The sequence below is a fragment of the Chrysoperla carnea genome, chromosome 1 (assembly GCF_905475395.1).
Source record: "Chrysoperla carnea chromosome 1, inChrCarn1.1, whole genome shotgun sequence".
Lineage (NCBI taxonomy): Eukaryota > Metazoa > Arthropoda > Insecta > Neuroptera > Chrysopidae > Chrysoperla > Chrysoperla carnea.
In genome coordinates this window covers 66,950,097-66,970,532 of record NC_058337.1, presented here as the reverse complement: position 1 = coordinate 66,970,532, position 20,436 = coordinate 66,950,097, and positions in this window count along the sequence as shown.

The window sequence follows — 20,436 nt, the reverse complement described above, 5'->3', positions numbered from 1 at the left end:
GGCTAAATTGAAGGAGCCAACAGTTTTGAACGTTACTAGCGTTATGCTTTTTTAATACTAGGCTTTACAACTATCGATTTATGGTTGTTTTTGTCACGCTTTTCATTCAATTCTGAAATAAGCAGCTTCTCAACATATTTTTTGCTAAAGGACAACTTTGGATCATCGTCGACAGCTATGCTGTGAAATAATATCAATTATACTTTTTTTAAACGTGGTTTCGCCATTATAAACAAGTTCATAAAAAAAATATGCTAACAGTCACGTTACTTTGCATAAGTTTTCTTTTTTCAATCAAACGATAAAAAAAAAAGATTTTTATTTCCAAGTTTTCCTTATTCTTTTCCTTATTCTTTATTTTTTCAAATAGTAGCTTTTTGAAGCTTCCTTAAAACATTCCTTAGACAGGAGAAAATTTTTTTAATTTCCCCGCACAATTAGTTTACAAATTATTAGTAGTTCAACCCAGTAGGTAGGTCTATGACAACTTTCAGACATATTTTTATTTGATAAAGAAATAATTACACGTAGGTAGAGTCTTTAATGGAATTATTGATGCGATTTAGATTCTATGGTCAATAATATGCATCTTTTTCTATGAGTAAATTAAGTACTGTGACTTCAGATTGAAACAAAAGAAGTAACATAACCAAGTCTCGAAAATTTCTTCTGATGTCCTCTGTCCACTAATTTCTATTTTCTGAAAATTGACATCTAACACATTGGTAGCAGAAACAATATACCAAACAAATATCATGTTGTTGTTTGTAAAATACTCCCAATTTCTCGTCAATGTTGTCATTTAGCTTGATTTAATTGAAAATAATTCATAAACTCAGGTCAGCGAAATGAATCTAAATCCAAAGAGTGTTCCTTAAATAGTCGGAAAAAGGTCTAAACTTCACTAAAGACATCTTTTTTATAAATTCAGTTACTTTTCACCAAAAACTCTATTTTCAGCAACACTGATGGATACTTCATTCTTCGCATCAAATTTTTTAAATCTTGAATGGAATTGTATGTATATGGATGTGAGACTACTGTAAATTATTTATTAATTTATCGAAATCTTCTGATTGTATCACTGAATTTTCAATGAGTTTCATCTAGTATGGCAATAAAAATAAATTCATAAGGCAAACATCATAACATAAAGCAATAAAATAATTTATTGTAAAATAAAGGCAAACATATAGCCTATTATAAATTTTGATGCGTGTCTCATATACAACGTTTTTAAATAAAAAATAATTTATATAAATGAATATTATTATTACTGTATACATATTTGAGTACGTTTTATTACTTTTGAACGTGATTTAAAAATTTGGCGCCGACTCAATTCACAACAGATATCAAATAAAATTAAATAATGCTATTCAAAAAAGACATTAACCTTGAAAAATTTCTTTTATTTTATTAATTTCCGCAAATATTTGTTATTTGTTCACAAAAATGTGAATTCTCCTACTGTTGGTTGTAAATTGATTGTGTAAATGTGTATGATATTTGTTTCACCGAATAAATAACTGTGGGTAAAAATATGGATACCTACCTATGTTTGGAAGATAATCAACTCTTAATTGATAAATAAAATGGCTATTGGCTTGTATTTAATAATTTCACGCATGTCAATCAATCAATTTTTATTATTAATCTTTAATTTTATTCAATAATATGTGTTTTTTTATCATTTAAAACAATAAAAATTTTTTCATCGCAATACTTCCATGTACAATGGAGAAAGGAATTAATTTGGTGGTAGCAAGATACATGATGTATTCAGAGTACCTTCAAGGATTTCTCAAAGACACTGAAGTCTTCAAAAGACTTTTATAATTGAGGCTCTGTTTGAAAAGAAATCAAGCAAGCTAAATATTTTGGTTTACCGGTAAGTATTTCATTTTTTAATTTACAAAATTAAAAAATCAAACAAACCGACAAATTCTGTTTTTTCCTTATATGTCTTTCGAAATTGAACCGATTTTCTTGAAATAACAAACAAACAGATAAAAACACTCTCCATTTAATTTCCTTTAAAGCAAAAAGAAAAAAATTAAAATCGGTTCATCTGCTTTGGAGCTACGGTGCACAGACAGGCAAATAGACACGCATAGCGGTCTCAAACTTATAACACCCATCTCTGGTTCGGAGGTTAAAAAAAAGCATGGCTTATCTTTTCCGTTCCTCGGATCATCTCTTGCAATAGTAAAGAAGGTTTATTTGTCAAATATTTTTTAGCATATATTTGAATAATAATAAGTAAAGCAAAATGTAGACCGTAATCTCTAACGTAATTTGTGAAGAGAAAATTCGACTAGGTTATATTACTGGTGTAAAGTTCGAATAGTTTCATAAATTCATTACGCATGTATCGTCGTAAAATATTAGTAAACTGACAAAGCTGTTGTTTAGTACAAATTGTGAGAGACTTAAAGCACACTAAAGATGTTTTGTATAAGTAATCAATTCTACAAAGGCTTTAGATATTTTTTCATACAAAATCAAGAGACTTGACTATTAAAAGTTTTTGTTTCATCGATGTGCATTGCCTATTTTGATTAAAGACGTCTGTATACAAAATATTTTTTTCATTATACTGATCATTAAAATTATTTTCAGTCCAAGATTACACTTTTTTGTCTCAAAACTCTTTTCTGAATCAATGCGAGTTTATGTTATTATATTTAAGCTCAGATTTCCGACGTTCCACTTATATCAGACTCATTTAAGTATTATTTTGAAGTTTGTAATATGTTTGTATGGAAGTAAATATGATTCTTTATGTTTTCACAGGCTTATAATTCTTGTTGAGATTGACTTTTTCATTTTTTCAATGCTATTGTAGGTACAACATGTGCCAACACAAATTTGATTAAAAAAACAAAACATTAATATAATATAACGTATAGGCATATTTGTTAGAAAGAGACACAACTAGGTATATCCTACCAATATTATAAATGTGAAAGTATGGATGTTTGGATGTTTGACTCAATGACGTAAAAACGAACTTGAACGAAGCTGAACAGATTTGAACGAAATTTGATACATAAATATATTATAACTTGGATAAATTTCCATGATAATGGATAAATATAAATTTTTATCTCGGAAAAATCTTAGGTTCCTGTGGGTCTAACAAAACCCGAACTGCAGTACGGGTTCTATTTGAAATTTTAACATTAAAATGAAATAAATACAATTTGTGCCTTTTAGAACAATATTCCGGGATAATAATAAGTTAGGTTGCTAAAAAGGCTATTCTTATTTTGGTTCCGTACCTAAAAATTAAAACCCGTGAAATCTTGAACAAAGGGGGGATAAGTTAGGGAAGTGAAAGCTGTAACGCGATAGTGATTAAACATTGAAATTGTCCAGCGAAGCGAGTGGGTAACTACTAGTATAACATATATATTTATTAGACTGAAACATAACTAGGAATATTGAAGTATATACCTACCTATATGGTTTTATATACCTACCTCTGGATATAATATTTTAGTTTATCACATTCAACTGTGAAATTGATGCGTGATGATTGGGTAAAATAGATTTTTTGATACATCAGCATTAAAATATCATCATTTCATTTTTTGAAGTTTGTTCGTTTCATTTCGTTTTTGTTTTTTTCGTTGTATTTTGATTATTTGATGATTAAGCATAAAATTTTATAACATTTTATTTTGTTAATCAATATAGATTTGTTATGTTAAATATAATATGATTATAAATTCATGAAACAAAATTTGGAAATTTATATCTTTAATATATTTACATAAATTGTAATCGCAGTTATGTCAAAGCATTCGCAGTATAAAGTGTTATTTATATGATTACGCATCTATTCCTAGTAAAAGGTTGCCATTACTTTAACAAACGTTGTTTCAAACGTTTTTGTTTATGGAATGAAACTATATTAGTGAAACTTTCATAGTATTCATAACAAAATTCTATTCATAAACATAACTTCGTAGTTGAATGCTGTTGTCTTCAGGAACGAATTCTCTCGAGGGAACAAAAGTGCCAAGCATGGTCAACTGATTAGGGACACGGTGCACCTATTTATCCCCATAATTTTTCGAATGTCCATTGCTTTTTATAAATTGTCTACCGTAACATCCATGAACATTATTCCAAGAAAATTTCAGAAGGAATTACACAAAATTATTAAGAAAACCAGACTTAATAATTTTGTGTAACTTTCCGAAACTAAAAACAAAAATTTCGGCTATTTCCAAGAAATTAGGTAACTAATAATGTCATATTTTTATATTTCGATAAATAACCATAAATTTCATACCATTATTTACTACTTCAAACCTTGAATTCCATAGCTCCAATCTTGCTCACGATTTGCTTGTCTCCTAGTATCAAAGAAAATAAAAAAATTTACCATCAAAAAAATGAATTAATGAGGAAAGTATGGACAAATTAAGCATATCAAAAAAAAAAGAAGATAGTCAGTCATGGGGGCTCTCTGTGGAACTGAATACTTACAATTTTGTTTTGTTTTTAATTTTTAATTAATTATAGGATAAATAATTTATATTTTATAATTTGTAAATTGAAATTATTTAGTGTATAAAAAACTACTATAAATAAAAAAATCAACAACAAACAGTTTTTAAGCGGTCACCTATCCTAAAGCTAAGTGCTTACAACTACAAAATATGAAAATCACAGGTTTAGTGCATAATAAACAAAGATTATCTCACGATCAAACAAAAATTTAGTGGCCTTACTTCGGAATTTCTTCGCAATAATTCAACACCATCATACTAGTCGAACTGGAAATTATGTTGATAAACGGAAGAAAGTCGTGTCGTATTATAACGTTGAAATAGAAGTCTTTTGCAGATCATAAATTTGACCCTTATGGTAATGAATATTTAGATATCAGATGAGGATAATATCTTTATCAATTTGAAAGCATTACATACATCTTAGACAAATAAATGTAAGATTTAAAAATATCATCCTCTGTAATATAATATTTCATAATAAAAGTCAAGTTATATATTATAAATTAATTAAAAATAATTTGAACCCCCACAGTAATCGTTGTCAGTCTAATTTCAATTTAACATGTTAATTATAATACCAATCAAAATCAGGAATTGTGCATTTGTTTACAAAAATATTTTTCATTTCATTTTGACTGTATTGTTTTATCATCGTGCTATAACTTCCTGTACAGAATGATCCTTGTACAGAATGGTTTAAACTATAATAATCCACTGTTGTGTTTCCCTGTACTTCTGCCTCCGAATGATGTTATCTTATCAAGGAAATGCAATATAAATAAGCGAATTTTTGGAATGGGTTAAATTAATTCAAAAACTTCCCAGCAGACAAAATAACAGATGAAAAAAATAAGATGGGACCTTTTTAAGTTTTTCTTTCCCGCTGGTTTGGTTAGTTCAATGTTGTTTGTTCAAAGCACTCTATCCAGTATTTCTGATGGAAGTATCCAATTTCTAAACAATTTATTCAGATGACTGTTGAAGACAAGTACTGAACATAAGAAAACAACCATAGTTTATTAATCTAATCAAATACATCGGCTTTGGAACGTAAGAGCTCCTTCTCCAAAGGATTACGCTTTGTTCTAGGTGTTGGTTAGAAAGTGTTTACTTGTCTTTAAGGTCTACAAATATCGACTATGGCCAATATTGATACACACAAATTAGAATATACATACAAGTTACCTTACTAAAATGACTTACCTAACGATTTGTATAAAAAGACATAGGTCTTTCCATACAAACAATTTACTTACTGCAAACTAGATTTTCAAGAAACTACATTGTTAATGTTTAAAGGAATTTCTCTAACTCTATTTTTGGATAAACCACAAATGATTACGTTTCAAAGTAATCCTCTTCCAAGCAACAATTTTCCATGAAAACCGGTCTTATAACTTAACAAACACACCTAATAAAATATAATATAGCGACGTAGCCTTGAAAGAACCTTGGAAATAAAAAATTATAGTAAAGAAAAATATTTGTTTTAACGTCTATGTTTTTGCTTCAAACAAACAAAAAATACAAACTGACTTTTTCACTTAATTTCTTGTCGAATTTTTTTCAAGTTGATTGAATTCAAAGTATTATGGATATTTACTTGAATGTGTTTACAAAAATATACACTAGGTGGTAGTGTGGATGCTGACTAACTACTTCAGAAAACTCTGAAAGAATGAAAAAAAAAACAACGACTTAAAGGTACATTTAAAAACCACTCATTCACTTTACTTCTTGGAGATGACGAGTCAGTTAGTCAATCTGTTCAAGACACTCCATTTACTTAAAAATAAGTTGTTGGTGTTTGATTTAAATAAATAAAGATTTCTTTTAACGCGTTCATTTTCTGTGTTTTGTTTGCTAAGCAATAAATGTATAGCACCCATATTAGTGGTGCAGCAAAAGCCTCTCAATTCTCACCAATAAATCCATAATAACCATTTTACACATTAAAAACGAAGAAAAAAAATGAATAAACATGTCCACTCGACAAGTCATCTCTTTAAAAAACTTTAAATGTGTTAAAAACAAAATCTTGAAATTGAAAGTTGATTTTATTTTTTATTTAAAGAAATAAATATAAAAAAAATCTATATTTAGTACAGTCTGAATAACAAATATTTTTGAATAAAAACAAACAAAGGTCTTCGACTAAAATATAGAGGGTTTCGAACTGAAACGCCTTAATTTGAAGCAAATTTCATTATATTTATTAAACATTATATGGACAGACCAGAGAATTTTAGAAAATCATATTTCAGTGTGCAATGAGACAATAACTTTACTTATTACGTGAAAGTTCATAAGTTCTGAATTAATTTATCAAATCCTCGCTTGAAACTGCATTTGGCTCTGTATTTTCAATAATATGTGTAATAAGGCTCTTCAAATGGTTTACATATATGATATAGCTGGATAGAAAATATTTCCGCTGGTATTACGAAGTAGCTGTTAGCGGAGGCAGAGTAGATAGATTAAAAATTTTCTGAAAATAGCTGCAATCAATTTCAAATTAAAAAATTTTTAGGTAATGTGTATAAAAGCCTCTAATGGGACCAGAAAACATTATTCGAACCATGAAATCACGGCCTATCCAATGACTTGGTCACATTGAGTAAACGTATGAGGGAGGAATGTAGGAAATTTTGTTGATAGGTGACCTAAGAAAAGATGCAAGTCTGAAATTGAATAAGATATAAGAAGAGAAGTTCGCGTATACATATTATTCACAGAGGACAGTGGCGCAGTGCTGAAACTACGCTCTGTTTTCAGAATATTTTTAGATAAAATTATGAAGGTGAAGACCGTTTATGATTTAACTCCGCCACAGGAGGCGTTGAACCTCGTATACTCTTTTTTGACATTGTCAGTAATGGGAGCAGTCCCCTCTATCTTATACTCTTTGTTACAGGTCATATATCAACATTTTTCATTAGATAGTACCGAAAGTCAAGGCATACTTCGAGCTGTAACACTGGATAGCAGCCTACAAAAGGCAAAAATCCCTTGTTATAGGCGAAATGTAGATAAATAATAGTAAATAGTCAAGGGTAATTATGAAAATGCCTTACTTAATTAAATTGTTAGCCACCAATATGCGAAGAGCTCAAAACATTCAGTGGAGAATAACTATAATTGTTCAACTATTGCCGAAAATCAAAATCTGAATAATTAGATAACAATCATAGGTCTATACTAAAAACAGATGTCATCGGAAATCCGTTTTTTCGATGTTTTCGTCCTTTTTAGAATTTTTCTGATCAGAAAAATTTGAAACGAAGCCCGAACTGCTCAAAAATTATTTTAAACCCTGCAAATCTTTTTATATTAAATTCTGCATAACGTTGTAGTTTTGCTTCTGAAAATAATGTCACAAAAGAGTCCGATAGCGTGCGCCATGAACTGGTAGGCTTCAATTTGTACCTTCAACTTGGCCAAATTAAATCCAAGCAGTCAATATTCAAAAAAAAAAAAACTTTTCCGTATTTTACTATTGATGGTATTACAATAGACTTTATTACCTCAGTTTATAAACTAACCTACAAACATTTTTTCACCTAACAACACAATACACAATAAGTAATTATGACATACCAAAGATGGATATACCTATAATGTCAAATTTTGAAATTGATCATTATTCTTTCTTTTTTATTAATTCAATGCGTCTGTCAAAGACGAACTAAAAAACGATTTCATAATTTGTAAAATCGTGTTCATATTTTTTTTTTTTTTTTCAAATAAAATCCACACACGCATTTAACAGCGTAGGCGTTAAAATGAAATTAGGTAACACTGATTAAAACTTCTATGAATCACACTTACAAAAGGTAATTCTTTTTTAACAGAACGCCATATGGAATAAAGCAACTGAATTTAAAAAAATTCAACAGCGTACACTTTAGTTTTGTCAAAGACTTTCAAAGTTTTCGCTCATAAGTAATATGTAATAAGCCTGCCACAGACTTGAACGAAAGAATGAAAATTATATTATTATTACTGATTACTAATTATATTATATTTCAACTTTTGGGATATTTTCTTATTATTATAGTTTTAATTTGTCTCATATTAATAAAAAAAATACAAACAAAACTTTACTTTATCCCGTTAGGAAACATCGAATTAGTTCGCAATAACGTCTTAAAGTTATATCCTTTGATTTGGTAGATTTGAAAAAATTTTGTTGATACAATTTAGTTTTAACTTTCTGATCTGTCGTCGATTTTCCCAAAACTTTTTCTGTTTGGACAATTTTTTACTTGAGCAAAAAAAAAAATGAATCATTTTAATACAAGTTCAACTATATTTTAATAAATGTAATTATTTTATTAAAGACAACTTTTCATAATATTTTTATATATATATTTTTTTTTCCTTTTAAAAATGAATTTTTTTTTATTTCAATATCGTATCATAATACAGTCATACAACTAACTTATTGCACATGAATCATGGTACTAGATTTTTTTCCAAGTGACAGGAAATGTAAATTAATATAATAAATAAATGATAATGAGTCATGTTTAATATATTTTTTTTCGCAATATGTGTATATATATTATTATTATTTATAGATGCCATCAATGCAAATAATAATAAAGAGTTTTCCATTATACTTTGTATAGATTTTAGTGGAAAAAACTACACACTTTATTTTGCTAAAATTTGCTTTTGCTGACACTCTACCGAAAGGCTGAGGCGTTGATTTTTCATTACAAACACGTTTTCATGGAAACCTTGAAAACCATTCGTTGATAGAAAAAAGTTTCAAACAAAAATTACAGATTACTTCAGGCAGTAAATTTTTAGTTTCAACACGAATTTCCAGCATTCAAATTACCAAAGATATGATACTTTCAGGTAGAACAATCGCCAAGGCAAGTTTGGACTTGAAATCATTTGTACCTTATTTTCAACTTTGATGATGAATTTTGTTATAACTTCAAGAATGTAGACCAAAAATAAGAATGCAGTTTTTTGATATCTGCCTTGGTTTCTGAAATATCTAAAGCTAATAGTTAAACGAAATTTCATTTCATTTTTTCAACTTTCGTTCTTTTCGAATCACTCCAGATGTCGAAAAATTTTATTCTTCTCTTCTAATATTGTCAAGTTATAACATAATTCACCGTCAAAATTGAGAATATATTTTTTTTTTATTTATGTACCCACTACCGTGCTCATACATCCTTAATTAGTCGGGCACAACGATTTTTTTTTCAATAATTTATTCAGGTTTTAACTTAACTTTAAATCGATTTTTTTTTTATTTAAAACATATCATCCATCTACCGTTTTTCTATAAGACCAATGTTAAATAGATATGCTTACTTTTGATGGCATTTATTTATTTGAATAATCGGACGGTCCCTCTCCCCCCTGAAATTTTCAGAATTGATTTAGACTTAACCCAACTTCATATAAAAAAACGTAATCCTTAAACGAAAAGTATTTTTACAACTCGAAAGCTGTACATATTATCACAAAAAAAGTAGGAATTGAAAATATAGCCCGTAAAATATCAAAGAGATTTACGTGCTTTAGTTAATTCTGAGGCCATATTTAGAATCCTGACACTTGATAATATAATGCATTAAAAGCTTTTTGCTTTTCTTAAATGCGGAAAGTATTTTCAAGCCAATGTTCAATAAATCATTGTAAAAACTTTAAAATTATTCACTTTTTTAAATTACTGTTTTATATCACAAGGAATCTTATAAGTAAATTGAGAATAAAATAATAACAATATTTTATAAATTATTTAATCTGAAATAAATATCAAACCTGCTGCTTCTGTTTTAAATATATCTTTAAAATACGGAAGAGTGTAGTGCCAGGGTTCAAAAGTTAGATTTATGTTTTTAAAACTCATATTTATAAATATAGCCAAAAACAAGTGAAAATAAACAATTGACTGAGTTAATTGTTGAAATAGCATGTATAGACAGTATTGATGACGCAATCGTTTTCTCATATAATACATACTTGCACCTAATTTGGGCCCTCACGGGTAAATGAAGGTGATAGTGATGTTTATAAAAAAATTTTTCAAACTAAAGTAGTTTATTTTTTTTTATAAGGACAAAGACCCAATTGACCTATGTTGCTCATTTACGAACTCGACCTCGTTTTTAATGTCCTGACCACGTCAAAAAATTTCAGCTTGATATCTTTTATCGTTTTTGAGTTATCGTGTACACAGACGGACAGACAGACAGACTGAAAATGGACTAATTTGGTGATTTGATGAACACCTATACCAAAATTTTGTTCGTAGCATCATTTTTATACATAACTTATTTGTAAAAGATAAAAATTTGTAACACAATTATAATTTTTCATTTGGTTTTCTATCACATCTCATATATTTAAACGAGCAATGATCATGTAATATACAATCTAGATTGGTTTCATTTCTAGAAAACGTCGTTGTATCCCTGAAACTTTAATCTCGGAAATAGTTCCAACAATTCTCATAAAATTTAGTATGCAGGGAGTTTCGGGGACAATAAACCGATTTAGCTAGGTTTCATTTTTAGAAAACGTCATTTTATCTCGGAAACCACTCCAACGATTTTCATGAAGTTTAGTATATAGGGAATTGTTATAGCGAAAAATCGATCTAAGTTTCAATTTTCTAAATATGCAAAATTCAAAATAGCCCATTCGATGCTAAATTTTTAGATTTAATCTATTTAAGATCAATTCATACACTATGTCTTCGTTTATATGTTATTAGATAATTTTTTTATTTATGTCAAACACTGTTTAAGAAACTATTGTTTTTGGCGAATGTAAAATGCATTTAAAGTGCAAATTATGGACTTAATCTTGGGATGCCAAGTTCGATTTTCAGACAGTATAAAACAATCTCTATCTAAAGTACAAAGAATTAGTTTTATTAATTTTTATTTTATTGACAGTGTGTCGACAACTCTCACTAGTTCGTGGACCTGTATGGCAATAGTTGCTATCTCATGGGTACCAATATCTATCGAAAAACTGCAAGTGATTTAAGGTTCATTCATCATTGCATCCGGGGTACTACACATTATACTACTACTATACGATTGAAATCGTATTTTTATATTTATTTGAAATGTTATTAATTTTAATACACTGTTGGAGGTGTTATATATTTAAAGTTCATATCAAAAATAGATAATATTTTATTATAATTTTTTTATATTATTTTAAGTTGACTACTAGGTACTACTTATTACAACAGCCAATTCCAATAAATCATATTTGACTTGTATAACTAACTCATAGGTACAAATCTCATCACGAACAACGAATACAATAATTGTTTTAAATAGTAATAATAATAATAATTTATTTATTTATTATTTAAACTGTGTGTGTGTGATTACAATTGTATTTTTTATTTTAGAATAAAGATTTTAAATTATGATTATTACAACAGACTTTTTTTTATGTAGTTAACTATCAATTGGGGGTTCTTCTTTTCTAAAAAAGATAAATCTATTGTAAATGTTTATAATATATGAAGTGATAAACTGGTAATGTTTAAATAACTAAGAAAAAATCTGGGCTACATGACTTTCTTGTACAGAAGAAAACCAAAACGGAAAGTAGTTAGAGAGAACATTCAACTGTAGAGAAAATGATTTTCTACAAGTTAATCTTATCAAAAAGAACTCGAACGTGCTATTATTTTTCTAAAAATCCAAATCGTCTTCTTTGACCGTTCGAAAAACATCGGTTCTATATGGCTCAATTATGCTATCAACTGTTCCAAATTCAATGCTTCATTCTTCTACAGCTATTGAATCGTGTGAAGCAAAACTTCCATGCCCTTTCTGGATTGATAAAGTAAAATTTTCGTTGAAGTATCAACATTAAAATTTTTCCCCATCAAAATAATTCGTTACAAACAATACGTTGTACAAGGGTGTTAAAAAGCACTTAATGGCTTTTCTGGTTAAACGGCGTTAACTACAAAATAAAGGTATCTCATTGTTATTTTTATTTTTTCGAAAAGAAGTACACCAAATTTTATCCCTTTTAGAAATTATTAAAACATTAAATGTGTTGCTGTTAAAACTATCACTTATCAAAAATACTTGTCATTAACACAGTACCTCTAAGTCAAATTTTTGAGGAAATAGGTTTTAAACATTTTTCTAATTAGGCCAACAGTTACTGGAAGTTTCATAATTTCATTTCGTCTTATGGGCACGCCACTTTGAAGCCGCGAGAGGATCTGAAAAGCTTTTTAGGGTTGACCGAAACGAGAATAAATTAAGATTGAATATCTGCATCTTGATTGCATATCGAACCTTTCGCCACTTGAATCCTTAATTAAACTTGTTTTCTCAAAAATTTATAACTGTTTTCGAAAAACTGTAATATTCTCAAAATTCAAACTTTCATTTGCTTACGTTTTCGCTGCCGGTTGTTCGAAGTAATTTTCTCGAAATTCAGAATTTGAAATTTTTAGTGAGTTGGAACGCGAATGAATATATTTCAGTAACACGATCAAGAATTTTAAATCAGGATGGAAAACTAAATAATTTTTTGAAATTTGTGTTTAATTTCTTACATTGTTAGTACTTAATAAATGCAGAAAGTGTTCGGTGTTAATATCTAGTGGTAGAAGTGAAAAAATATTTGTTTCCCATTATATTATAAAAAATTTAGTTATTCTTAATTTATTTATTGAAATAAATTAAGTCAAAGATCCTTATTGAAACGGCCTTTAATTCTAAAAACGATATGAAATTTTTCATAAACGTAAACTTAAGTTGCACCAAATTAATTAATATTATAATGAATTAATTAATATTAATAAAATGTATATGCAAATTAATTGTATAAAATATATGCCAAAGTTAATGTTTTTTTTTAAACAATAAAACGTTAAAAAAAAAATTTCGAATAAAACCGGAAGTACAAAATTATAATTGAAAAAGATGTAAAAAAAATCAAGATGATGAATGAATATGATACATACCAATACATACCTACGCTAATTAATTTAAATAATTAGATGAAATAAATAAATACAGGGTTATTCATGTTAATCGACATGAAAATTATCTTCGTAACATACAGTATGCCCGCAAAACACGAAAAGTTCTTCGATCAAAATTCGAGTTTTATCTAGGTTAACCTGTCCGAAACTTCACGGCTTTCGAAATATTTTTTATTTTTTGAAAATGTAGTAAAAATTTTAAAGTATAAATTCTTAAAGCCTATATTCTTTTTTCAAACGAAATTCAATTTGAAGATTACAAGTCAATTGAGTTTTTTGTAACACTTGTGAATAACTGAATAACGTATAGAGATTGTCCCATAATTATGACTAAAGAATTAAGTTTTAAGTGATAATTTGGAGTCTTTCTCCAAGAAAAGAAATCATTGCTATCCTTGTTTTGGATAAACTGTTCTTTCAAAAAAGGACAGAAATCACAAAACCCTACTTCAGAATGATTTTCAAAAAGCCATTATTATAAATAAATAACTTGAAAGTTGAACCTGAAACTTTGAACTTGAAACTAAAAGTAATAATTTTGACTTGCCAAGATGCCATCCATAGGTGACTTTATGAATATTAAATTTGTTGAAATCAACTCGAATTCTGAAAATTTGCGTTTTCCATGAAGACGTAAACAGTATTGATGGTACTTGATGATGAATTAAATTTTACATCTGCTGTTAACATAAAATACATAATGTTCCATTTAAGGTAAGCTATTATACTCTAAAACTATTAAGTCTTTAGTCGTCATTTTGGAACAACCTGTACAGGTAATTCAATTATTTACAATATTAATCTATGTAGATAAAATGATTTAAACAATTATCATACAAAATGTCAATTCATTGGCTTACATATCCAACTGACATCAGCACCACACAGCAATTAATTATCATTATTGGAGCGTTTTCGTCAAATTTCGTCAAATGCAACATTTTAAATGCATTTTTGGCACTTCTCGATCAAATAGAAATTTCGTTTTTTTAGTGGTTTATTAGCGCCATATAAAATGTAATTGAAACAATTTTCAAACTTGGGAGTAATACCCTATTGGGCGAATTTGGTTGGAAAATATACATAAGCTTTGAGAACGAATAAGTTAAAACTGTTATTACATTTTTAGAAAATACAGAATATTTCGAAAATCGTCAATTTAATATGAGTTAAACCTTTGAAACTCACTTCTATTTTGATTCTGTGTTTCATCCTGTACATTACGAAAATAATTTTATAATGTACACCCAAAGATCCTCCATCTATCCCAGAAACAAAGTTTTTTCTTTAACCAAAAATTAATCGTTCGTGTCGAATAACGTGAATAACCCTGTATATAATTACATGTTTTAAAGTGAATAAAATATATTTAAAATGAATAATTAAATTAAAATATATTTACATATATCATCATAAATATTTTTATTTAAATTTTATTTTTGTTTTATTCTTTAGTATGCTGTACCAGGAATTTAATAAAACTTCCGAATACAACATATACATACTCGAAATAGAATTTGTTCAAGAAGTCCGTAAAGTTTTTTTTTTTTTAATTATACCTTTTTAATTGTAATGTTTTTAAAACATGTTGAAAATTTTTCGGAGAATAAGTTACTGTAAATTTAACATTAGTTTTTATGGAAAAACTATAATTTTTAAAGAAAAGTTATAAAATTACTTACGTTTAATTTTTTTTTTAAATAATGTATACTGAAAATTGCTAGTATTAAAGAAAAACTGAAAGAAAGAATCATAATGTTCAAGAAATCTTTAAAAAAATTTAATTGTTACTTCTTAACATATTTAAGAATAATTTCTAAAAATAAGTATTAAATTTTGTATGATGCTTCCTTTTTTCTGTAGCGCCACAATGTTATTTTCCGGACTAACTGGATGTTTGATTCAAAGTCAGAATAATAGTTTAACTTGTAAAGTCTTGTAATAGAGCCCCGTAGTGCTTTTTTTGTCTCACACTTTTTTAACTAGTGTAGGTATTCATTTTTCGTATTTTAATTCAAAAATTGTAACATATTATCATTATTATTATTAATTAAAATAATTCGCACATATGATTTTTAATTTATCAACACATATCATTATTATTACAAATGTTAAGTTCGTATACACCACACCATACACATATTAATAAATAATATCTTAATTTATTTATTTATTTATTATTAGGTATTATTAATTATTAATAATTCATGGTATGTATTCATCATCATCACATCATTATATCAATTGATTATTATAATTTTTTGTTTTTTAAATTTTGTTTAACATATGTTTTTATTGTTTTTGGACAATTATTGTTTGTTGTTTGATTTTATTTAATTTACAATCATGCATATTTTAGAAGTTTGTTGTCTATATAGCGTGCTCTGCTGAAGTATATTATTGTAAACGTCGCTCTACGCATGAAGGAAACGTTGCTCTTCGCTCCCTCGTTCAGCGTAAAATACTTTTAATATTTAATATTTTATATTAAAATATTTAATATTACTTTGAATATTTTACATCGGTTATAGATTTCTGCAGATGATCTCGCTCACGTGAATTAATGCCTATAGATCAATTGTGCGTGGGTTTATCTCTTTTACAATAATTTGAAAGAGCTTAAAATGGGCCTGCCATACAAAATAACGTAGGGGATAATCCTAATGTCTTGTTGTTCATAAAAGGGTAAAACAAGACTTTATACCATGACAAAATTTGAAAGTGAAATAAAAATTAATTAAAAAATGAAAAATTCATAAGCAATCAAGATTACATTCAAAGATTTCCCATCTTCTTTTAGCAAAATAAAGTTTTATGTGTAATCTCTATAAGTCTATAGCGATACCCACGTATGGCGTCACTAGTGGGTATCTTCTAATTTGTTTATTTAGGAATTTTAAACGTTCATATCTTGCATACTATACAAACATTACTTTTTTATACAAATCTTTTGGAGTTCATATTTCAGGGAGAGGGGGCTAGTTTATCAGATAGGCAGATAATATTTGCATCGATTTTAGTCCGTAACTCAAAACCTATTCGGGCAGTCATCAAATCCATCCGATTTTTGTACTTTTTGGGTCAAAATTACCTAATATATACTTTTAGTTTTATCGAAATTGGAGAGACAAAAAATTCCTCAATTTTTTGCAATTTTTTAAGGGGTCCCCCCTTGAATAAAATCAAAGAGGTAAAGGACCAAAAAAAGTTTTGTTTTAGAATTTGATAAAACTCGGTGGATGGGATAATTTTGATCCAAAAAGTATAAAAATCAGGTTAATTTAATGATTGGATGCAGAGTTTCTGAGATATCGCAATATTTGTATCGATTTTAGTCCGTATCTCAAAAACTATTCGACCAATCATCAAATGCACCCGATTTTTGTACTTTTTGATCAAAATTACCTTATATACTGAGTTTTATCAAAATTGGAGGTACAAAAAATTTCTTACAAAAGGAAAATGTTCTAATCTCCGGACCAACAATTTGACCAGTCGTTTTCAATATGACCGTAACAGAGAAAGAGGCATATCGGCCGAATGGTTTCACTTATATGACGGAAATGGTAATACAGCGGTAGACTTGTAAAGTGGTAGTGTTACAATAAATATTTGTTTGTGGATAAAAAAATAATCATTTCGGTGATATTTCGAGAAATATTTATGTATTTTATGTTAGAAATAAGTTTGGTAAAATATGAACAGACAAAAGCATCTTAATTTTTAGTTTTACTATTTATTATATACTTTTTTTGCAATGATTATCAAAATTATAATTAAAGTATCTAGTGACTATATGTTACAGATAATAATAAAGTTTTAATTAAAAAACAGATCTTTATCTCATTTGAGTAAAAGACGCCATATTCAATGGTAAATTTTATATGTCAGGTTCTCGATACTTCTATATCAAAGCACATTAACAATCTGTTAATATTGGTAGGTATACCTTCGCCTGTAGACAAGATTGTATAATATTTCGTCATTTCTGCAATAATATTCAGGTATTCAGTACAGGAGTCCTTCTGATGTAAGTAACATCATCTTTTACTTGAAGAAGGAGCAATCTCATCAACTAGTTAATATGATCCATCCAATCAAGATTAGGTTTTTGACTACAGATATGTTCGTTTGAGTAAAGCTGAGTGTTTCTTTTGTTTGACGACACTCATCTTCTTGGCATCCGGTAGTAATAAATCAATCTTGTTTTATTAAATTAAAATGAATCGCTTGCAATGCCAAATACAATAATATACCTACGTTTCATGTTCGAGTTAATTTAGTCAAAACTATTTCCTGTAAATGACCCAAAAAGTAATTTTTCAAACCGTACATAGAAAATCAAAAGAAAAAAAAAACTTATCAACAAAAAACAATAATCAATCAATTGAACAAAACATATGTAAATAAATCAAACACTTAGAATATTGATGATATTAAAATAAATTTGAATAAAATAAATTATATTGATTTATTTAAATAAATTCTTTAATGAGTTGAATATTATTAATAATTTTTTTGTATTTAATAAACAGTAGCACATTACCTATTGATTGTAGTAGGTAATACCTAAAGTCGTGAACATAATTACTTATAATGATTATTATTGGCTACAGTGAACACGGTTTATTTATTAATAGTTTACACATTTAAAATTTTTCTTGTTCTAAGGAACGAAGGTATTATAATCGGGAACAAAATTGATATCGAGTTTTCTACAAAAATATTCATATGGAGCATCCCTGAATCCATTCGAAACAGCGACGTTGATACCTGTGTGCCTTCACTTATGTACTTCCTTGAAAGCATCGATAACGAATAATTTTAGATATCTCACATAAATTATAAATCTCAAGTAGTAGAATGTTCAAATTTTTGTGTCAGGACTACTGATTTGGGATAATTGTACACCTTTTTTATACTTATTTATAAGTAGCTGTAGCGATAATTTTCATTAAATTACATAGCTTCTTAAAAAACAGTTGTTGTAAAATGAGTTTTTACATTAGGGTTGCTGTAACATCTAGCTTTAGACCTCCAACTTAATAATTCCTGATAGATAGCGATATCAAAAACTTCGATATTCACATTTTCATAGACAAATTATTTTTGTAGCTCTATCTATTTTAAATAGTATATGGCGCCCATGGTGCGCATGACAGCATCGTTTTTGTTACTACTTGAAACTTGATGGGTGACGATTGCTTTTTTCGAAAGTTTTCAAATGATCGTGATAACGTCATATTTAAGCAATCGGTCTGACAAATGCTGCAGGCAATTTTTCAGACACTACGACCACCTGATAACAATAATAATAATTATTAAACAGAAAAATATTTTGATCAACAAAAATACTTCAATGATGATTTTGAAAACACGACACCTTTTTAGAATGGCCAAGAAACCTTAAAACTTCCAATGTAAATTAACGTTTAATGCGTTACTTTAGTATATCTTTTTCACAAGCTATGTACAAAACAATCCAAAATTTTAAATCAAATTCCATACTGAAGTAATTTTTTTATATTCATTTTAAACAGTATATATTTAAAAATTATGAGCAGTTTCTGGCCACAAGCCGCCCTATTAGCTGAATTGGTTTAGGCGTAACCAATTCCGTCCGCGGTATGGTTAGGGTGGCAGGTTTCGATTCCCCGCCGGCGCAACAAAATTAATTTATTTAATAGCTGTGATGGGCTAATGTAGTCATGGTATATGCATGAAGAAGGTGCACTCAGCCTCTGAAATTGTGTAGCCAATATAACCTAACCTAACCAAAAATTCTGGCCACAAAGTATGATTTAGTATTACCAATGTAGCAAAATAGACTATCTTGTGGAAGATGATGATACAACTTAAATGGAAGGATCCCTTAATTTTTATTTATAAATGCCCATAATGTTATATACCTACTTTTAATTATAAACAATTTTCACTGTATTTATCCACTAATACCTATATGGTATACATATTTATTATAAATATTTATATTAATTTTACATATTTTATTTTTTGTATAATTTGTTAATTATAATTTTAAACGTATGTTAAATATCTATTTAATACAATCAAATAATAATCATTACTTATTTAACTCTAGATACACTTATTACATATATTATCAGAAAACTGTTGTTTTTTAATATCAAAATGATACATTTGCCTATAATATAATTATGTGTTCAATATTATAATATTTATTGAAATTACTTTTATTCTTTATTGTATAGTTCATTTATTTTATAAATACAAACTATACAGGATCATTTCTTCGTTATGAAACCTTTTTTCGTTAAAAGGAAATGGTAGTGGGTGTGTTATCAATCTTTTCCAAGGTCCTTAGAACACAATTTATGCCCGCTTCTATTGGACAAAACCAACGTCCCCTTTTGTTCAAATGAAATTTCTGTAAATGAGCTGAAATTTCAGCCCTTACGTAAAATTGATTGCTCAGCGTTGTTAAAAAGACAGTGGCCTGAGAAGATATTTATAAACTTTGTAAACATGATTATCGGGAGATAATTTGCTTCGGTTGCGCATTAATAAATGCATTTTTTGTGATGCACTTTCTCAGCAATTGAAAAAAAAATTATTATCCCGGCAATTCCAAATAGACTACTCGTCAATAATTTACTTAATGGTTACTCGGGTGCTTTGGATGTCGTTAAACAGGAATCCGATGAAAAAAAAATTCCTCGGAGTTTTCTTTGGGACATAGCCGTCTTGATTTCAAAACCAGAACAGAAATTGTTTTTTTAATTTTATAAAAAACTTGTAATAATCATGAAACGTAAAGATATTGAAAAAAATTTCATCAAAAAATTCATTTTCTTATCATTATTTACTATATTATACATAGATTATATTAAATTGGGGCACTGGCTAAAAATTCAATTTTTTTTTTAA